This window comes from Hibiscus syriacus, unplaced genomic scaffold, assembly GCF_006381635.1.
Source record: "Hibiscus syriacus cultivar Baekdansim isolate YM2019G1 unplaced genomic scaffold, ASM638163v2 tig00111234_pilon, whole genome shotgun sequence".
NCBI lineage: Eukaryota > Viridiplantae > Streptophyta > Magnoliopsida > Malvales > Malvaceae > Hibiscus > Hibiscus syriacus.
This window is the reverse complement of record NW_024063028.1, coordinates 348357-368003: the sequence shown is the minus strand read 5'-3', so window position 1 is coordinate 368003 and position 19647 is coordinate 348357. Positions and strand designations below refer to the sequence as shown.

At 34.6% G+C, this 19647-nt stretch overlaps 2 pseudogenes; one reads left to right on the top strand and one right to left on the bottom strand.

Annotated features, from left to right (window-relative positions):
* The first annotated feature begins 2085 nt into the window (after nt 1–2085).
* LOC120156699 lies at nt 2086–3409 on the top strand (annotated as a pseudogene).
* A 13377-nt stretch (nt 3410–16786) lies between these two features.
* Nucleotides 16787–17821, bottom strand: LOC120156679 (annotated as a pseudogene).
* Nucleotides 17822–19647: the final 1826 nt, after the last annotated feature.

Genomic DNA, 19647 nt, shown 5'->3' with positions numbered 1-19647 from the left:
AGGTATAATTAAATAAAAAATAAGAGAGATGTTAAAATTTTAAAATAAAAATAATATAAAGATTCATATTTATCATTTTAAAATTGATAAAATATATTACAAAGACGCGTGTTGTTGTTTAAGAAAGCCTTGATATTCATGATCAAGGTATCTTCTTCCCTTGGATAAAGTACACAAATGGTCCTTCAACCATATAGTGTTATTTTGTTGAGTCTGTTAATTATTAAAAGTTATAAAATGACCTTTCAAATATATGACGTTATTTTGTTAAGTCATCTTACTATTAAAAGTTACAAAATAGTCATCAGACTATTCATATGTTTCAAACTCATCATTTATGTTAAAAAATTGACGGTCGTCTGAACTGGATGTTAACTTGTTGACTTGAAAATGATAAAATTATCACAAAATAGTTTGAGTTGAATTTTATGGATCGAATCTTCATTTATATTTGTTGAGTCAATTTTTGAAACATTATGTTTTCAAGTTAGTACTTGAAAGCAATAGTGATGTCACTAGACATCGTTAAAATATAATTTTATTATATCCAACTAGCATGTTAACGCGTATCTCTTAAAGTCGTCAATTTTTAAAAGAAAAATAACGAATTTAGAATATATGAATTGCTCGATGACTATAATAATCGATTAACTCAACAAATAATATATTATAATGGATGAATTATTGTGTACTTTACTTTTTTATATATAACACAATGATTGGTTTCACCTATTAAAAGAATATTATTGGATTAACGATGATAGGCTTTGGTCTCCTTTACGAACATATGGTCAATTACTTATTAGCCCCTCTGGAAAGCTAAATACTTCATTTAAAGCTTTTTATATTAAAAAATTAGCTGGCGAAAAGGCAAAGTGAGCCGTCACTGTTAATAATAAAATATTGCTTTACCTAATCCACTCTACATCTTAAATTTCATACATTAAAGTCTTCAATTTAGTAAGCTTTCAACGTTTAAAATTAATCGATAAATAAATGTATTGATTGAATTTTAATTCGAATAATGTTTTAATATTATAATAAATTTAAAATTGTAATTTTGATATTATTTAAAAACATCTAATGTACAGCTATTTAATTAGTGTAAGATTAAAAATGTATATAAAAAGTTCCAATATTTTTTTATATATAAATGCATGTTATATCGATAATATATTTAGATTAATAAATTGTCCAATCTCCCGGTTCAAGATAATTTTATATTATATTTAAGGATGACAATACGATTTGAAATCGATGAATTTTAATATGATTTTATAGGATTAGATTTTTTTTAAAAAAGAAATAAATTTATGTTGGGCATAGTGCTGTAGAAGGTGAGATTGAGTTCAGTTTTAGGATGATTTCAGACTCAATATGTGAATATATATATAATTTAGAGATAATTGTTATAATATCTCTTTTTATATTTTTCTTCAATTAGATCTCTATTTTACGGAATAAAATTAAGAATTTTATAGACTTATGTCGGGTCGGATTAGATGTGGATTTTTTATCCTGAAATTAAAGTTAAACTTCGAATCATATGAGATCTCTTTAAACTTAGATCGGGTCAGATGTAAGTTTTTACCTTAAAATTCGAGTCGAATTTCAAATCGCATGAGATCTCTCCAAACTCAAATCAAGTCGAATTTGAATGGAACATATATACTTATCGAATCGAAGTTAAATTCGAATGGAATGAGTCTGATCAGATTCAAATCGACCAAAAATTGGATCAAACCAAACTCGTTATCATTCCTGATTATACATCAAAATTTACCTTTTTGGGGATATATAATATAATTTTTACTGGGAAAAACATATATTATTGTTGATTTTTAAATTATAATAACATTGGAAAAGCTCCAAAATTAATTACCCAATCGGTAAACAAGGGACATCCATCAACCTCACGTGAACCCCCATAAGTTCTCATTTACTGTAAAATTTAAATTCCCTCCAATGTAGTTACCGGATAACGGTTACTTTACAATGAACTACACAGTTTTTCCGCCAATGTATTTAACTCTCATTAATTGATTTTTTTTATCTAGAAAATGTAATTCAAAAATTAAAAAAAAAATGAAAGGCAGGCAGAAGCTTCGCCAAGCAATTGATTCATTGTACACCGGTGGCCAAGCGACGGCTGAAGCATACGCGCCGCTCGTGCTCGAATGCCTTCGAGTCAACGATGTCGGCCAAGCTAAGAGACTGCAATCTCGCATGGATCCTCACTATTTTACACCCAATGACACGTTTCTACATAATCGTCTTCTCCATTTGTGTAGCAAGATGTTAGCATAAGGTGTCAATCCAGACCGTTTTACGATCTCTAGTGTGTTAAGTTCCTGAGCAAAATTAGCCTATTTTTGTAATGGCCAGGTTGTTCATGGGAAAGCCGTTCTTTTGGGAGTCGATAACGATTTGCTTGTGTCTAGTGCTCTTGTTGATATGTATTGTAATCACTAAGGATGCCTCGGTTATTCCACATGATGCCATCCCGAAATGTAGTTTCTTGGAATGCCATGATTAGGGGTTATGCACAGAATGGACAGGATCTTGAGGCACTGGCCCTTTATGATAAATTGTTGCAAGAAAAGTTGAAACCTGATAATATTACGTTTCTGGCTGTTCTATCTGCTTGTAGCCATGCTGGTTTAGTTGAGGAAGGACGTAGATATTTTGATTCTATCAGTAAATAGCATGCATTAGTGCCCACTTCGGATCACTATGCATGCATGACCAATCTCCTTGGCCGTTCCGGTTGCACGAGAGAAGCAGTGGATCTAGTTAACAATATGCCCCATGAGCCAAATTCCTTATTCTGGTCGACCCTTCTTTCTGTCTGTGCAGTAAAGGGCGATATCGAACATGCGGAGATGGCTGCTGAGCGTCTCTTTGAATCGAATCCACTTAATGCAGGACCTTATTTCATGCTTTCCAACATGTATGCCGCCCTTGGAAGATGAGAAGATGTCGCCTCAGTGAGATCTCTCATACAGTGGGATCGAGATCAATAACGAAGTTCACAAGTTTGTAGCAGAAGATGCAACTCATCCCCAAACTGAAATCATATACGAAGAACTGAGCAGACTGATTAAGAAATTGCATGGAGCTGGCTTTATGCCCGGTACGAAGCTATTTCTTCACAATATGGTCGAGGAGGAAAAGTTCGCATCCATTTGTTACCGTAGCGAGAAACTGGGTCTCGCATTTGGATTGATTAAAAAGCCCTATGGAACAACACCGATTCGGAATATGAAGAACATTCGTGTTTGCAGTGAGTGATTGCCATCAGTTCATGAAGCTTGTGTCTAAAGTTATAGGGATGCCAATCATGTTGAGATATTCAAACAGATTCCATCATAACTTCGATGGAAGTTGCTCCTGCAGGGATTACTGGTGAGCAATAGTTGAAAAATTCGATTTTTTGGAGTCTGAGTTTTGCTCAAATTTTCCACATTTTCTTAGCAAGTTATTATGGGCCTCTAAAAGTATATTGGGATGGGCTAGAGAGCACAAGTGAGCCAAGCCCCAACTACAAGTATAAAGCTATTAGGTACAGTTTGACTCTAAAGTTGCATGGATTGGGTCAAGGATTCTCAAAAGGTTTATTATACAGTTGACTCAAGAATTCTCAAAATATTTTCAAATTGGTACATGTGTCATAAAGTGATTCATTGTTGAAGTGCCATATCAGGACTAGGTACTAATTTGAGAACTTTTCCAATTACTAATCTGATACAAAACAGTTCAAGAACAATTTGAGAAAAATGCCAAATTTAGGTACTAATTTGAGACAAAAAAAAGTTCTAAGACCAATTTGAGAAAACTGAGAAATTTGGGTACTAATTTGTATAATTAGCATCTCAGATTAATCACAGTCAAAATCAAATCCCTTCACTTTCTAGTGTCATTATCACCAGCCTCCAATGCATGCATAATTGGAGCAAAATCTCAAAATATTACACCAAAATAAATCAGAATTAAAATCAATCTATTATTAAATACAGAGTGCTAGAAGTGAACTTCTATTCTACGGATCAATTTACTTATTATTTCAGTGAAGGAATCAAAATACAATCTGGAATATATAGTACAGGGACTACAATAGTACTTTTACCAAATATCCAATCAATATTAATGGTGGAAAACAACACATGTAATTAATACAAATATTCATGTCCTTGTATGTTTCATGACAGAAAATGAACAGTTACAACATCTTCCATTAGGGATGGTAATCTGATCCGGATTAGATGGATTTTAATTCGACTTAATTTAATAAGATCATGATTTCTATTAAGAAAAAAAAATTCAGTCAAATTGGATCAAGTTTTATAATGGTGAAGTTGGATCGGGTTTAAGGTGAAAAACCTCTTACCCGACCTTGAATAATATAGTTTTCTTCTATATTTTAGTGATAATTGTTACAATACCTCCTCTATATATTTTTTTTTCAGTTAGATCCCTATTTTAGGGAAGAAAAATAAGATTTCTTTTGATATTTGTGTCGAATTTAGTTATATGTGATTTTTTATCTAAAATTTGTCGAGTTTCGGGTTGGATGAGATGTTAAACTCAAGTCAAAATCAGATCCAAGTGAAGGGATGTACTTATCAAGTTGAATTAACCGAAAATCTGATTCAACCCTATTTGTTATCATCCCTATATGCCATAGATGCAATCATATGCAAATGGTAAGTAAGCTCCTACTCGACCACTAGTAAAAAACAGATCTTGAGAAAAACAACAATCAAACTTGTATTCATTCCAACCATACAAATTTCCTTGTAGTCATTGCAGATATTGTTTAAGAGAGAGAAAAAGGAAAGAAAAACATGAAATCCATGTTTCACAACGGAATCAAAATGTGAGAAAAATGGTGGGAATGGGACAGCCGCCCCACCAGGCCACCGGGTGTTGCAGCATTGATGAATCTATTGCCACCCCAAGACAAAAGAGGCTCGAACCAAAAGGGTTTAAAAGTACGTGTGGAGGGCTTTATCAGATTCCCCACCACACCGACGTGTTTGCTTAATGCTTATCTCATACCTTTGGTAATATTTTCTTAATTTTCTTTAAACTCTCACACTTTCGAATACGTGTTAAATAACCGATCCATCTTTTTATTTCTTAGTTAGTTATTTATTTTATTGATGATGTATATCCTAAACTTTTTATGCCAATTCCGTTTAAAAATTTTGTGTTATTAACATGGCTTAATATAAAAAAAATGTCTAAACTATATCATTTTTTCCATTTAGGTGTCTAAACTTTTTTTCGGTCAATTCAAGTTCTTAACATTATAAACATTACCATTTTAAGTACATCAATCGTAATGGCCGTTAAAATATTTTGTTAAGTAACACGTGTTAAATTTATATAATTTTAAAAATCTTATTTAAAATAAATACTTAAAATTATTTTTATATTTTAAAAAATTTAAAAATATTTCTATATTTAAAATAAATAAATAAAAACTCCCCCGGTCAGTTCTCCACCTGACATCCCTCCTCCCTCGTCCGCTGGCTAGATTAGATTCCATCTCAAATTAAATTCTCTTCTGAGTCGCCTAACCTAAACGTCCCCTTCAGAACCCAAATTTAAATCCCCTCACAGTCGAACGTCACCTTAGATTAAATTTCAGTACATTGGAATTAAATTTAAGGTTAGGAATTTAGGGTTTAGGTAACGACAAGAATGATGGTCGGCCAGTGATAAATAAATGATCGTCCGGCAACGGAGACGAATGAATGTTGAATATGACCGATGACCGTTGAAAATGAGTTTGAAATTATAGATTTTAAATTTTTGGGGATTTTTTTAAGATTTAAGAAACATTTAGGTTTTTTAATATATATATAATTTTAAATTTGTTATTTGAAATAAATTTTCAAATTATATAGTTATGACACGTGCTACTTAAGGAATATTTTAACGTTTGTTACGAGACACTTAAAATTGTAACGTTTGTAACGTTAGACACCAGGATTGACCAAAAAGTGTTTAAATACCTAAATGGGAAAATATATATAGTATAAGTACTTATTTTTGTATTAACCCTATTAACATAAATGTGTTCACTTTAAAAAAAATTTGTGAATTACGCTGTATGTGTTTATATGTTTGTATATCTAAATCAACTGAGAACTAATTGATATGCTTTTAATATTTTAATAATTCGATTGAAATTCAAATAGTATTTAGGCATAAGGCTAAAACTAGCTCTTAATGTTTACTAAAATGATCATTTGGCCCCTATTATTTTTTTAGAGCATTTTGGCCTCAACATTTCACTTTGGGACACAAAGCTCCCTCTATAGATGAAAGCATTAGTTAACACACGATTAATGCTCTAAAATAGGAGATTTTTTAACATAAAATGAAACTTTGAGGGCTAAATTTCCCCTAAAAAGAATAAGGACAAAGTGATTATTCTGTCAAATGTTAGGGTCTTTTTGCCCTAAAATAAAACGTTGGGAGTCAAAATGATTTAAAAAATATAATAAGGGACAAAATGGAAATTTTAATAAATGTTGGGGGCCTAATTTTGATATTATGCCTAGTATTTATTACATGTTGTACAATTGTTTGGAATTATTAGTGTTTATTTTTGGAGGGGATAGTAGGGTCATGCTGGCAGGACAATGATGTGGAAGATAATAGGGCAGGGTACCCACGGAAGAGAAAGTAGCGGTCCATTTTCACATACTCAATCCCTTTTTATTTTATGATTTGGGACAGACAGGGTCTACTTTTGTAGGTCGAATTCTCTTTCCATTGTAGTTGTAGGTGAACCACAGTTTCTATAAAATTTCCAACTTCAATAGAGCCTGTCTGTCTACATAATCATATAGCAATGGATTAAAATTCATTATGAGATACGTTGCATAAATTACTATAACATTATTAATAATTAATAAAAATTCACAACGTATATTATCTTATAATCAATTTAAATTAATTAAAAAAATTATCATAATATTTTTATTACGTGTTTGGTAAAAATTTACAATTATATTTTGTAATAAGATTATAGGTGGAATGCTTTGTATATTGCACTAATATAATAATGTATCACCGCTAATAATTAATATAATAATAAATAAATAGTTAAAATAGGTATAATAAATAATTTTTAAAATTTTATTCAAATTAATTCATCTATATTTTAATAATTTTCGCCTTTCTGAATAATTTGAAAATTGTCGGCAAAAATAAGTGGATGCCATATGAACAAATCATGTTCATTTGAAGGACCACCCGAAGGTCCCTTTTCATTTATCAAAACTTAATATTTTTCCATATTGTATACATGTATCTCATCATTGTCCAATTCAAGTTACCCATTCAGGGACTGGTTCTATATTTTATTATGAACAAATTCCTCTATCAATCCTTATACTTGTTAGATTTTGATTTACTAAATGCCTCATTATCTTCATTTCCCAATTATCACATATATAGCGTTTTACAATACCTGCTAGAATGTTCTTAGCTGGAGCAGTTACACTAGACTTGACTTGCTGGCACATTCTTCCTAACAACCAAATAACAACATATTTGTTATTCACTGCTATTCTCATAATATTTAACATTCTCCCTACTGTCTATGGACTCTAGAACTTTGCAATAGATTTTGAGATTGCAGCAAAACAAGGAGAAATAAGCCCGAGACAAAGACTTGGTGAATCCATCAGCTTTTTGATGTTGAGCAGGAATGTAATTAACTCGAACTTTATCGGCAGCAACCTTCTCCCGAATGAAATGAAGGTCTAATTCAACATGTTTCGACCGAGAATGCAGAACAGGATTGGCACTCATCGCTATCGCACTGGTATTATCACTCCAAACAACGGGAGTGCTTGATGGCGAAATTCCCATATCTGTCAACAAAGATTGAATCCAAACAACATCAGCCACAACATCCGCTAACGCACGATATTCAGCCTCAGTAGTCGATCGAGAGATTGACCGTTGACGCTTGGAACCCCAAGACACTAGATTACCTCCAAGAAAAACGCAAAACCCGGATATCGAACGACGATCATCAACATTGCTTGCCCAATCAACATCTGCAAAAGCTTCCAAGTGTAGACCCAATCCTGTCTTTTGAAACACAAGACCATAATCAAGTGTCCCACACAAATAACGCAAAATGCGTTTCACAGCCACCCAATGTTGAGTACAAGGCGCATGCATGTACTGAGCTACACGATTGACACTATATGCAATGTCGGATCGCGTATGATTTAAATATAAAAGGGCTCTAACAACGCTCCTATATAGTTGAACATCTTGTAATGGACTCCCTCCATCTTTACTTAGCTTTGGAGATACGACCATCGGTGTTGGAACTGGACGAGCATTACGCATTCCAGTACGTTCTAACAATTCTTGAATAAACTTCTTTTGTCGTAAAATAAGCGAATGATTCGTCTGCTGAACTTCAAGTCCCAAAAAATAGTTTAAGTCTCCCAAATCTTTTAGAGAGAATTCTTGACTCAACTGCGATATAACGCTTTCAACGTCAGACTCATCTTGCCCCGTAACTATGATATCATCGACATAAACGAGAACATAGGTGAAAGACTTCCCTATGCAATGAATGAACAAGGAGGCATCAGCTTGTGTCCCATGAAACCCAATTCGACCAAGAAAATCACATAGTTTCGCATACCAACTTCGTGGTGCTTGTTTAAGCCCATACAACGCCTTTTCAAGTTTGCAAACAAGTTGTGTGCCATCAGCAGCAAGCTGTTCAAACCCGGGAGGTTGCACCATGAACACCTCCTCTCGTAAGTCCCCATTAAGAAACGCATTATTCACGTCAACTTGTCGCAATTTCCACCCATTCATAACAGCTAATGACAAAACAATCTTTACTGTGGAAGGTCTAATAACTGGGCTGAACGTATCATTAAAATCTTGTCCCGAATTTGAGCGAAACCTTTCGTTACTAAACGAGCCTTATACCTCGCAACAAACCCATCAACATTTTTCTTGATCCGGAACAACCACTTACATCCAATTGTCATTCGACCAGGAGGTAAAGACACCAACCGCCATGTACCCTTACCAATTAGAGCATTATATTCAGCCATGACAGCATCTTTCCACACAGGGGACAATAAAGCTTGTTCAATAGAAACTGGTTCTTCATCATCAATTACGGATTGAACCGAGAAGACTTTGGGTTTGAAGATCCCATCCTTACTTCTCATAACCATAGAATGAACATTTGAAGAAGAGGGACGAGAAGCAATACCAGGAGTATCAAATGAAACAACCATATTAGAACTATTGTTGTGGGAAGACATTTGAAGAGCCGAATCTGCAGCAAGAGTGGAGTGCTCAGGAACACGCAATCACCAGAACCGTCAGTTTGTCTAGGAGAGATTGTGTGTATCGCGGATCCATCCACATTATCACCGGACGCAACTTCAGCATCAACCTCAGCAAAATTCATCTGTTCGTTCACTCTATGACATGAGCTACTGGTACGAGAAGTAGATGATTCATTTTCACAATGATGCAACGTTGAGCACGGTGGGACTGCTTTATTATTGAACACCTTGTCGATGCCATGAACGACATCAATAATGGCAGACGGTTGTAAATTATTTGTAGGAGATGGATGAACATCAATAGCTTGACTTGCAAACGGGAAAACACTCTCATCAAACTGCACATGCCGAGAAATATAAATTCGACCTCTAGGTGCAAGACAAAGATAACCCTCATGTTGAACACTATATCCAAGAAAAGTACATTCTTGTGATCAATACTCAAATTTGTGAGATTGAAACGAGCGAAAGCACGGAAAACATCTGCAACCAAAAACACGTAAGTGTTCATACTTGGGGCGACGACCAAACAACTTATTAAACGGTGTTGTCCCGAGAAGCACCTTCGTAGGTAGCCTATTAATGAGATACACCGCAGTGGTTACGGCATAAGATCAATATTTCAAGGGTAATGAAGCTTGAGCAAGCAACGTTAGCGCCGTATCAACGATATGTCGATGTTTTCGATCAACAACACCATTCTGTTGAGACGTGTGAGGACACGTGAGCCGGTGCCGTACCCCATCCTCCTGAAGAGCCTTGGTATATGGACGAAACTCACCACCCCAATCACTTTGAACTGCTTTAATCTCTCGGCCAAACTGAACACGAACCATGCGTTGAAACAATCGAAACACATACAACGCTTGAGACTTCTCTTTCAATAGATACACCCACGTAAACCTCGAATAAGCATCGACAAAGGATATATAAAATCGATATCCATTTGAGACCACATGAGGTGGTCCCCATAGATCGACATAAACCAACTGAAACTGTTCGTTGTATACTGTTTGAGAAGCATAATATGGTAGAGAGTGAGATTTCCCAACTTGGCAAGCATGCAAATTTCATCATTAACCAACGATATGCCAACATTACAATCTTTACAAACTTGTTGTAACGTATCACGGGAAGGGTGGCCTAATAGTCTATGCCATAAACCAAAATCAACTATGCCATGAACAACATTACATTGAGTCGGCACATTATTATGAAACAAAGTAGAATTAAACTCATAAAGTCCATCTTTCTCTTGCCCTTCAAGCAACACTTCCTTCGTGTCCTCATCCCGAATCACGCATCTACGAGCATGAAATTCAAGAAATACCTTATTACCACGAGCAAGTTTGGAGACGGAAACCAAGTTTTTGGATATACTAGGAACAAGTAGCAAGTCATTTAATCGTAAAGAGCGAGTAGAAGTAACCAAGCTAGATTGACCGACCTTAGATATTGATAAACTATTACCATTACCCACAAGTAGCTTACCCGTGCCAATATACTCTTCACCCGCAACAACATTAGCCACATCCGAGTTACATGATGAGAAGCCCCGGAATCGACAACCCATTTCCCTGACGGGCGAGAGCTCGCAGAACCTCCAGTGCTAGAATGTTGACCACATTTAGCCATCATAGCAGAAACGGTATCATCCCAAGATCCTTGGTGAACACAGCCACACCTATGAGTAGACGCAATCGTACACACGTTAGCAGATGGGGAATTATTCGGTACCATGGCCTTGTGAGAAGTAGAAATCCCACGAAAGCTCTGGTCAAATCTATACCATCATCGGTCCACTAAATAGCCAACTTTTCCACACAATTGGCATTGAACCCGGGGCTTAGTATTTAACAAAACTATATTTAAATTATGTGTTTAGTCCCTATACATAGTCATTTTTAATTCTTTTATTTTTATATTTTGTATTTTGATCATGGTTCTAACAGTTGTTGTTAATATTATTAAATCAAATAATGCTATTAGTCGTTGTTTCGTATAATTTATAGATTTACTACATATTTTTAAATTAGATTGTTTGAAATTCTTGTAATTTAGTCATATTGTCAATGTATCATCTAAATTAATATTGAAATTTTAAAATATAAAAAGCAAAGGGACTATATTGATCAAATTAGAGTATAAATACTAATTTGTTCATCAACGAACGGTTCCTGTCCCGCAGGTCTACAAAGCCAAGTCCATCATGCTCTACTGGTTTGCAAAGATGATCCCATTTGACCCAGGGTATTGTTTTTCGGGCGCCCGCACTCCACAGGAAATTGCAATGATTTTATTTAGTTTATTTGCAACGGTCACTGGCAGTTGGAACAAAGACAAATAATAAACCGGAAGATTAGAGAGCACATATTTCATCAACGTGAGACGACCGCTGAACGATAGCAACTTACCCTTCCAACCTTCTAATCTCGCCTTGAATTTCTCCACGATAGGATTCCACAGAGTCATAGAGTTCCTCGATGCGCCTAGAGGTAGGCCTATAACGCGAAGGGAGCTTATCCCTCCCACATTTCACACAATTAGCCCAGATCAATACATGCGAGAATTTTATAAAGGCTACTAACCAAGGAGATCGGTCAGCACATTCTGGAGGTCTCTTCTTTGGGATAAGTGTAATAAAAGAATAGTGGAAATATTTCTCTGGCACTTTCCCGTTATAAAAAGCATAAAAAAAATTTCATTACCTCTCCTTCGACAGTTCCCAGAATCTCTTGTAGAAATCAGGATTAAAACCGTCGGGGCCCCCGGCGCTCTAGTGCCATCCGAGTAGAACACGGCTTCCCACACTTCTTTTCCCTCAAATGGCGCTTCTAGTAACCTAGCAGATGCTTGACTCAACTTTGGCAACGACACATCAAACTTTTTAGCTGGGAGAGTCGTTATTTTGTTGTAGCAGCCCTTGAAATGCTCGACCAGAACTTCAGAAATTTTATTCAAATCCGTGAGTGACTCGTTCCCCACCCGAATACGCGAAATCTGATTGGATTTTCCTCTTAATGCCGCTGATAAATGGAAGAAACTTGTGTTCCTATCGCCCTCCTTAAACCACTTCAGTCGAGACTTCTGCAACCATTCCCTTTCATCTCTACGACAACGAGCCCAAAGTTTGCTTTTTAGCTCACTGGTTTCGTCTCGATTCCCCCGATCACCCCCATCATTTATCGCCAAATCTTCTAACGTTTTTATTCTGTCTTCCAGCTCCGACAAGGAGCCTACCTCCTTGGAATTCAACTCTTTTACCCACTCCTTAGAAGCTCCTTTTACCTCCCTTAGCAAGACTCTGATGCTTTTAGCCTGACAACTAAATGCCGATCCTTTTTACTAGTTCGACATAATCCTTGTTACCCGCCCAGCATGTATTATGTATAATTCATAAATTTAGTTCATAAATTGTAATTTTTTCAAAATTTATTTATATATTTTAAAATCTTTAAATTCATTCATAATCCAAATGTATAATATGATAAAATTATGATGAAAATGTATACTTGCCTCTTATATATATATATATATATATATATATATATATATATATATATATATATATGAAAATTATGATTAGGGATGGGAAACGGGCGGGTTGGGTGCGGATACCCCCTCCCCTATCTTCATACTCATCTAATATTTTCAAATCCACCACCCGTCCACTACCCATGACGGATAAAATTTTTCAAATCCACACCCGCACACGCGAGTACATTCTCAAATCCATCTCCACACCCAATACCCAATTGGAGATGTACCAGCTAGACCTGCCTGACAGCAACCTTAAGTTATACATAAGCAACAAATATAAAACAAACACGTCCATTAAGAAGCATAATATTAGTCTATAAAATTATACCTAATATTTGGTTAAATTATAAGTTATATCTTATACAATATTATGATTTATACATTAGTCTCTAAAATTATACCAAAATTCATAATAGTCCAAATTTAATGGGCGAGCGGATGCGGGGCGGTAAGGTCTCAAACCTATCACCCGTCTACTACCCTCGACGGGTACCACTTTCTAAATCCACACCCATCCACTACCCACTAAAGTTATAACAATCTACCCTAATTAAAGCGGGTATGGCGCGAATCCACGAAATTGTACCCGTTTACCATTCCTAATTATGATAATATACCCTCTCTCTCTAATTATAATATGTGTGTGTGACATTGATTTACTCTTGCTAAAAATGTACGAGTTATACTTCACCGTATTGTCAAATGAAGTCCAAATTATTGGTCTACGGATGATTGAAGAAGAAAATGTGGGAAATGATTTTTCACCTTGTTAATTAAAGCCCAAAAGTAAAGTAATCCCAAGTCAAAACCAGTCTTCGAACATAATGCTGATTTTTTCTGACAGCCGCAAATCTTGAAAAAGGCAAAAGAGAGGAAAGTGGGACCCCTTTTTGGACAGAACCGCGTTTCACCATGCCCAGCGTTAGCACGGGACAGGAAAGTCTAAAACAGTGAAGAAGAAAAGGAAAACAGTAATAGGGGCGGCGGTGGTCTGAAGATGAGTGGCTGGCAGACAGTGATGGGTTCAGTCGAATTTGCACATGCAGTGAGTCAAAGGTGTGCCGACAGTCTGTTTGTCATTGTTCAGTTTCTTATTCTTTCTTTCAACGCCCGAGCCGGCACGGGCACCGCTATTCTCCACTACATGTTTTCTGCTGTAAATTTGAGTCATTTTTAGAGAGCGACAACGTATCCGTCACCGCCTTAAAACGCGGCTTCCCCGGTGGTGGCGTTGCTTCTCTTCTTGTTGTTTGATTCATCTCATGTAGTATTAGGTATTGTATTCCTTTATTAATGTTAGATAATATCATCACATTTAATATTTATATTCTAAATCGGTTGAGTGATTTTGGTGGTTAAAGAAAATATTATTTTTTAAGATATTTTCTATAAAATGTATTTACGTTATTATTTTATTTTATAATAACTCAAAACTATTTTAATATATATTATAAAATAAAATATTCAATGTGAAAGGGTTGATGCTCTCTTATTAGGGTTTAAGCTATGTCTTCTAACTAAATTATTAAAATATTAACTTAATATAAAAAATTTCAAAATGTCATTTTGCTAAAATATTTAATGTAATGCTTAAACTATGATTTTATATATTATTATGATACTTGGATTAATGGTAAATATCACACATGAACAAAATTTTAAATTTAATTTAATCTTATATATAAGGGAAACTCTAGGAGAAAGGAGAGTATCCCTAGTAGGTTTAGAATCCTGAATATGAGATAATAAAGATGAACAATTTGTCCAAACGACGTTTACACCTGTTAGTAAATATCAAATCGATCAATGAAAATTCGTCATGTATTGAAATAGTATATAATATAGTGATTCAAATATTATGTTAGACATTTTGTTAAAATACATGTATCTTATTAAGTATTTTAAAAATGTATGTATCACATTAATTATTTTATCTATGTATAAATATTAATTTAAGTAGAGAAAAAATAATTGTTTTTGTTTAAAAAAATGTTTAAAATGATCACTAACTTTTGATACCTTTCAAGCTTTCAATGATTCAATAGCATCAAGTATTTGTTTGATATTCGCTATAAATTATTTTGTTTTGTCTTTGGACTGACTTTAATAATTAGCCTTTATATATTATCTTTACATGTATGTCTATGGAATTGGAAAATTAAAAAGTAGCCGCCAGAACTTTGTACCCCAAAATTCAATTTTTAATAATTCAAGCATGTCTTTAAAATATTAATTTGGAGAATTTAAAATTGAGTTCAATTTGCTTATATATAATTAATTTAGAAGATTTGGGTCTTTTATAACACCTTATTGTCAACAAGGATGCTACTAGAACTAAATACTAATAATTAAATTCCCTAATTTTAAAATTATCAAAATTAATTATATGTTTATACAAAATAATTAAATAGTATTTAAATCAACAACGACTAAAATTATTATTAGATAAAAAATTTAAATATCATAAATTATTTCAATCATTCTTTAATTCCGTCAGTAATTACGTGCATTATTTTTAATGAAATTTATACATGTGTCTGTGTGTGAAATTAAAGATGGTAGAAATCATCAAGTGAGAATAATTTTATTCTTGAAAAATTTAAAAAAAAATCAAAGTGGTGGTCACAAAAAGATGGCATCAATTGCTTAACGGTGAAGTTGACGCCATAGCCATTGGGCAAATGAAAAAAAAACATTTCTTTTCTTTGGTTATCCTCCCGGTTTTAAGGTTTTGTCTTATTAATCCAGACATACCCGCGTCGCACACTTAACTTTGGTCGGTGAGTCTCCTAACAGAGATTTTCTGCATATACAAAGATTCGAGCTCGAGTTGCTTAAACGATATCAAACTTGTTTTTATCTTAAAATCAAATCTGTTTAACTTTTATCTTAAAAATATTGACCCAACCTTATTCAATTTTGTTAATAAAAAAATAGACCAAAACTTAGTTTGGATCACCTAAACATCTTTATCTCTAATAACTAACTGATAAAAGTGGACCAAGTGATATTAGTAGTTAACGAATTTTCTGTTAATATTTAAGGTTACGGGTTGGAACACCACGTTTGTATCAAAAATATATATTTTAATTAAAAGTAAATATCAAACTTTATCTTATATTCTCCTAGAATGTATCAAAAAATACATATTTTAATTAAAAAAGTAAATATCAAACTTCATTTCGTAATCGTATGATAAGATAAATATCCATTACATCAAATCTCGTAATTACAATAAATAATTATCTGATTTTCTTTTTTTTTATGTTGAAAATGTCTTCGATATCATACCTACATCACAGATTTATTTTACTAATATTATTTATTATAATCTCATATATATATATAGTCACAGACAGAGATGGTCGTTGACATGCAGCTGTCAAATGAATAAGCCTCTCTAACAGACCATTTATTATACTATTTCCTCTTTTTAATATATAAAAATATATTTCCTTAATTCCTCATTTCGTCAGGTTTATGCTCTTTAAAGGAGAATGTACACTGGATAATTCCTTAATTTATATAATTAAACCCTGATAATTGTTTTTATGCTATTTGAGTTATCCTTTTCCATGGGAAAGATTAGGACGTAGCATGAAATAATTGCGTGTGGTTGCTTATTGATGTATAATATTCTAGGTAAAATTATTGATTTCATCCTTCACTTTTTGAAAATTGAGAAATTAGTCATTAGATTTTAGTTTATTAGAATGCAATCCTTATACTTTACGAAAACTAAGAATTAGTCTGATTATTTAACAATTTAAATGCAAGTAGAAACCATTATTCATATTTATCAAGAAAAAGAGACAATTAAATTTGACCAACCGGTCCAAGCCATGCCAAAACTCCAAAGCACAACGAAATACAATCCATGCAATGTATTTTACTATTTTTTGCCCTTTTCGTGGAGGAAAAAAATCTTGTAAAAGGGCAGTTTGGTAAAATAAAAACTATAATATTTCTTTGAAGTTAAAGAAAACACATTATTTCTTTTTTTGTTTCTAGTGATCCCATAGTAAAGGGCGGAAACCAGATGTAATCTCGCTTTCTTGCATTTGGATTGAAATCTCTCCCCCAAAATACCCACAACTTTCTTCGTAATACCAAGGCATACCACTAGAGTTAAAAAACCACCCGTCGACCGCGTCTACGAACACGAACTCGTTCCCTGACTCGGCTGATTCGTAGCTCGTCCCTAGACTCGGCAGCTCCACTATCTGGCTCAGCTCTTCCAGTGTGGACACGTCGTCCACATTCAGTGACGACGAAGACGTGGAATCCGATAACGACGGCGATAAAGAAGAAGAAGTGGCGTTGCTATTGATGTTGCTGCTGTCACTACTACTAGTAGTATTACTATTGCTTAAGAACTCCATTGAAGCAGCTTTGGCAGCGGCGGCTTGGACATCTCGTGGCCAGTTGGAAACCGGTCGGGGCAACGAGTCGGCGAGTTCAGGGAAGTTGAGAATCGCCGAGTCACCTTTTATGCTCAAGGCAGCGACGTCGTGGGCACGTGCGGCCATTTCGGGAGTCGAGAAGGTGCCCAACCAGATCCGGTTCTTCTTACGGGGCTCTCGGATTTCGGATACCCATTTACCCCACGCTCGCATTCGTACTCCACGGTAAACAGGATGCTTGCTATTGCTACTATTACTATCCCTCTGACGCTTCTGCCTCTTCAGTCCGGTGTCGGGTCTGTACCTGATACCCTTTTACCTCCATAAGAGCAAGTTGAAGGTGGAGACAGAGTTGACGAGCTGTTACTAACAGTGCTGGATTCAGTTTTTGAGTTTAGTGAGTCACCCATTGCTTGGGTCTTTGGCTCAGAGAGTTTTCCCTAACACAAACCTGTTCAATACAATAATGCTAAGTTGCTAACAACTAACTATGCAAAACAAGCAGTCAAGTTTATGAACGGAGAGAGGAGTGAGAAAGTTTAAAGGGTTTTTTGCTCTAGAGAAAGAGAGAGAGAGAGAGAGGTTTGATTTTAGGATAAAAGGGAATAAGTGGGGGTTTTATGAAGGGGAAAAGGAGGAAGAAATAAACAGAGAGAATAACAGCAGAAGGGAAAACGTTAACTCATATCCCACAGGCCACACTGATACTCTGATACACGCACGAACACGACCAATCTGGCCTTTTCTTATTTCAATTATTTTTATTATTATTATTATTATTATTTTATAAATATTTTATAAGTTTTGGTATTTTATATTATTTTTGGGTAAATTATTCTAAATATAATTAATATTTCAGATTTATATTGATTTTACCATTAAAAATTTAAATTAATTATATTATATTATTAAATATTGATTTTGATTTATTATAATATTAAAATAATGTGTAGAGATGACCATGAGTTGGGTTAGATCGAATTTTAGTATGTCACACCCCAACTTATGGACTAAAATTTTCTTAAATTTTTTTCGAGAACTAAATTGAAATTTTAACTAAATTTAAGGATCAAAGTGAAATTTTGATTAAATTTGGATTCAAATTCAGGAATATAAAAACTAGAGGACTTATAACATAATTTTACCATTTTACCTTTTATTGAATATATATCCCCAAATTTGAAAAGTTTCTTCTTCCGAAACCACATTCTTTCTCTCTTCAAGTTTTCATCTTTTAGCAAAAATCTTTAATCGACGGTTCGTCGTCGATCGTTGTTTCGTTTTCGACACCTCTCATATCATCGTTTTCCTTGCGTCGTCTCGAGTCCACCGGTGTCCATCTTGTCTCATTTGTCCTTGGCGTATGAGGGGGTGAGGAAGGTCAAGTTTCCAACGTTGCGAAATCGAGCTCTCCGCTGTTCATTGTTGTGAACCGAGCTTGGTAAGTATCTCAAAACCCTTACAATGCATATTGGAATTTTTACGCAATTTTTCTGACCCCAAAGGCCCTACACACGCCCCCACTTGTCGGCGTTGCACGTGGGGAAGTCCCACGACCTGGTGGGTTTCTAGAAAGTAGGTCGACCCAAGTCGACTCGTCTGCCCGACCCAACCCGTCTGTCCGACCCGACCCAGTCTAACCTGAACCGAAAGGGTCAACCGTTGACCGACCGTTTACCGACGTTGACTTTTTTCTAAAACCTTCATCTTGACGTTTTTCGACGTCTTGACTCCGATTTTCCGATTTCTTTTGTCAAATTTAGACCTCGAAGTATTGAATCGTACTCGTTCATCAGAAAATGTTTAATATTTTTAGCATTATTTGAGATTTGTTTATGAGATTGATTCGAGAAAATATATTTATGAAGGTATTCGTGTTTCACTCGACCGAGAGTCGGTTAGATCCGGTGTTTCTCGTCGTCTGATCCGCTCGATTCGCGTTCTTCGAGAGTTACTCATATGTTTCTGTAAATTGTTTAAATAGATGTTATTATTATTCATATTAGGATTCTGATATAGATTTTTCGATTCGTATGATCTAACACTGCCGCTGATCATGATCGGCAGACTCAGTAGTAGGATTTCTTATCAGACTACTCAGACCAGTACAAGTGTGTTTCCTGATGGTGTTACATTACTGTTTTAAACTATTTATCTGAAATGTTTTAGATTTCTGATGATATTGGATATTTTTACAAGATGATACTTGATTTTATGAATATCGTGTATATGTTATATGATTTACTGTATATTTCTGATATGATCTCCGATTACTGTATTTCTGTATCTGATTTTTGAGTATGAAAAATTTCATGTTTTAATAGATTAAACTACCGTTTTCAATCGAATAC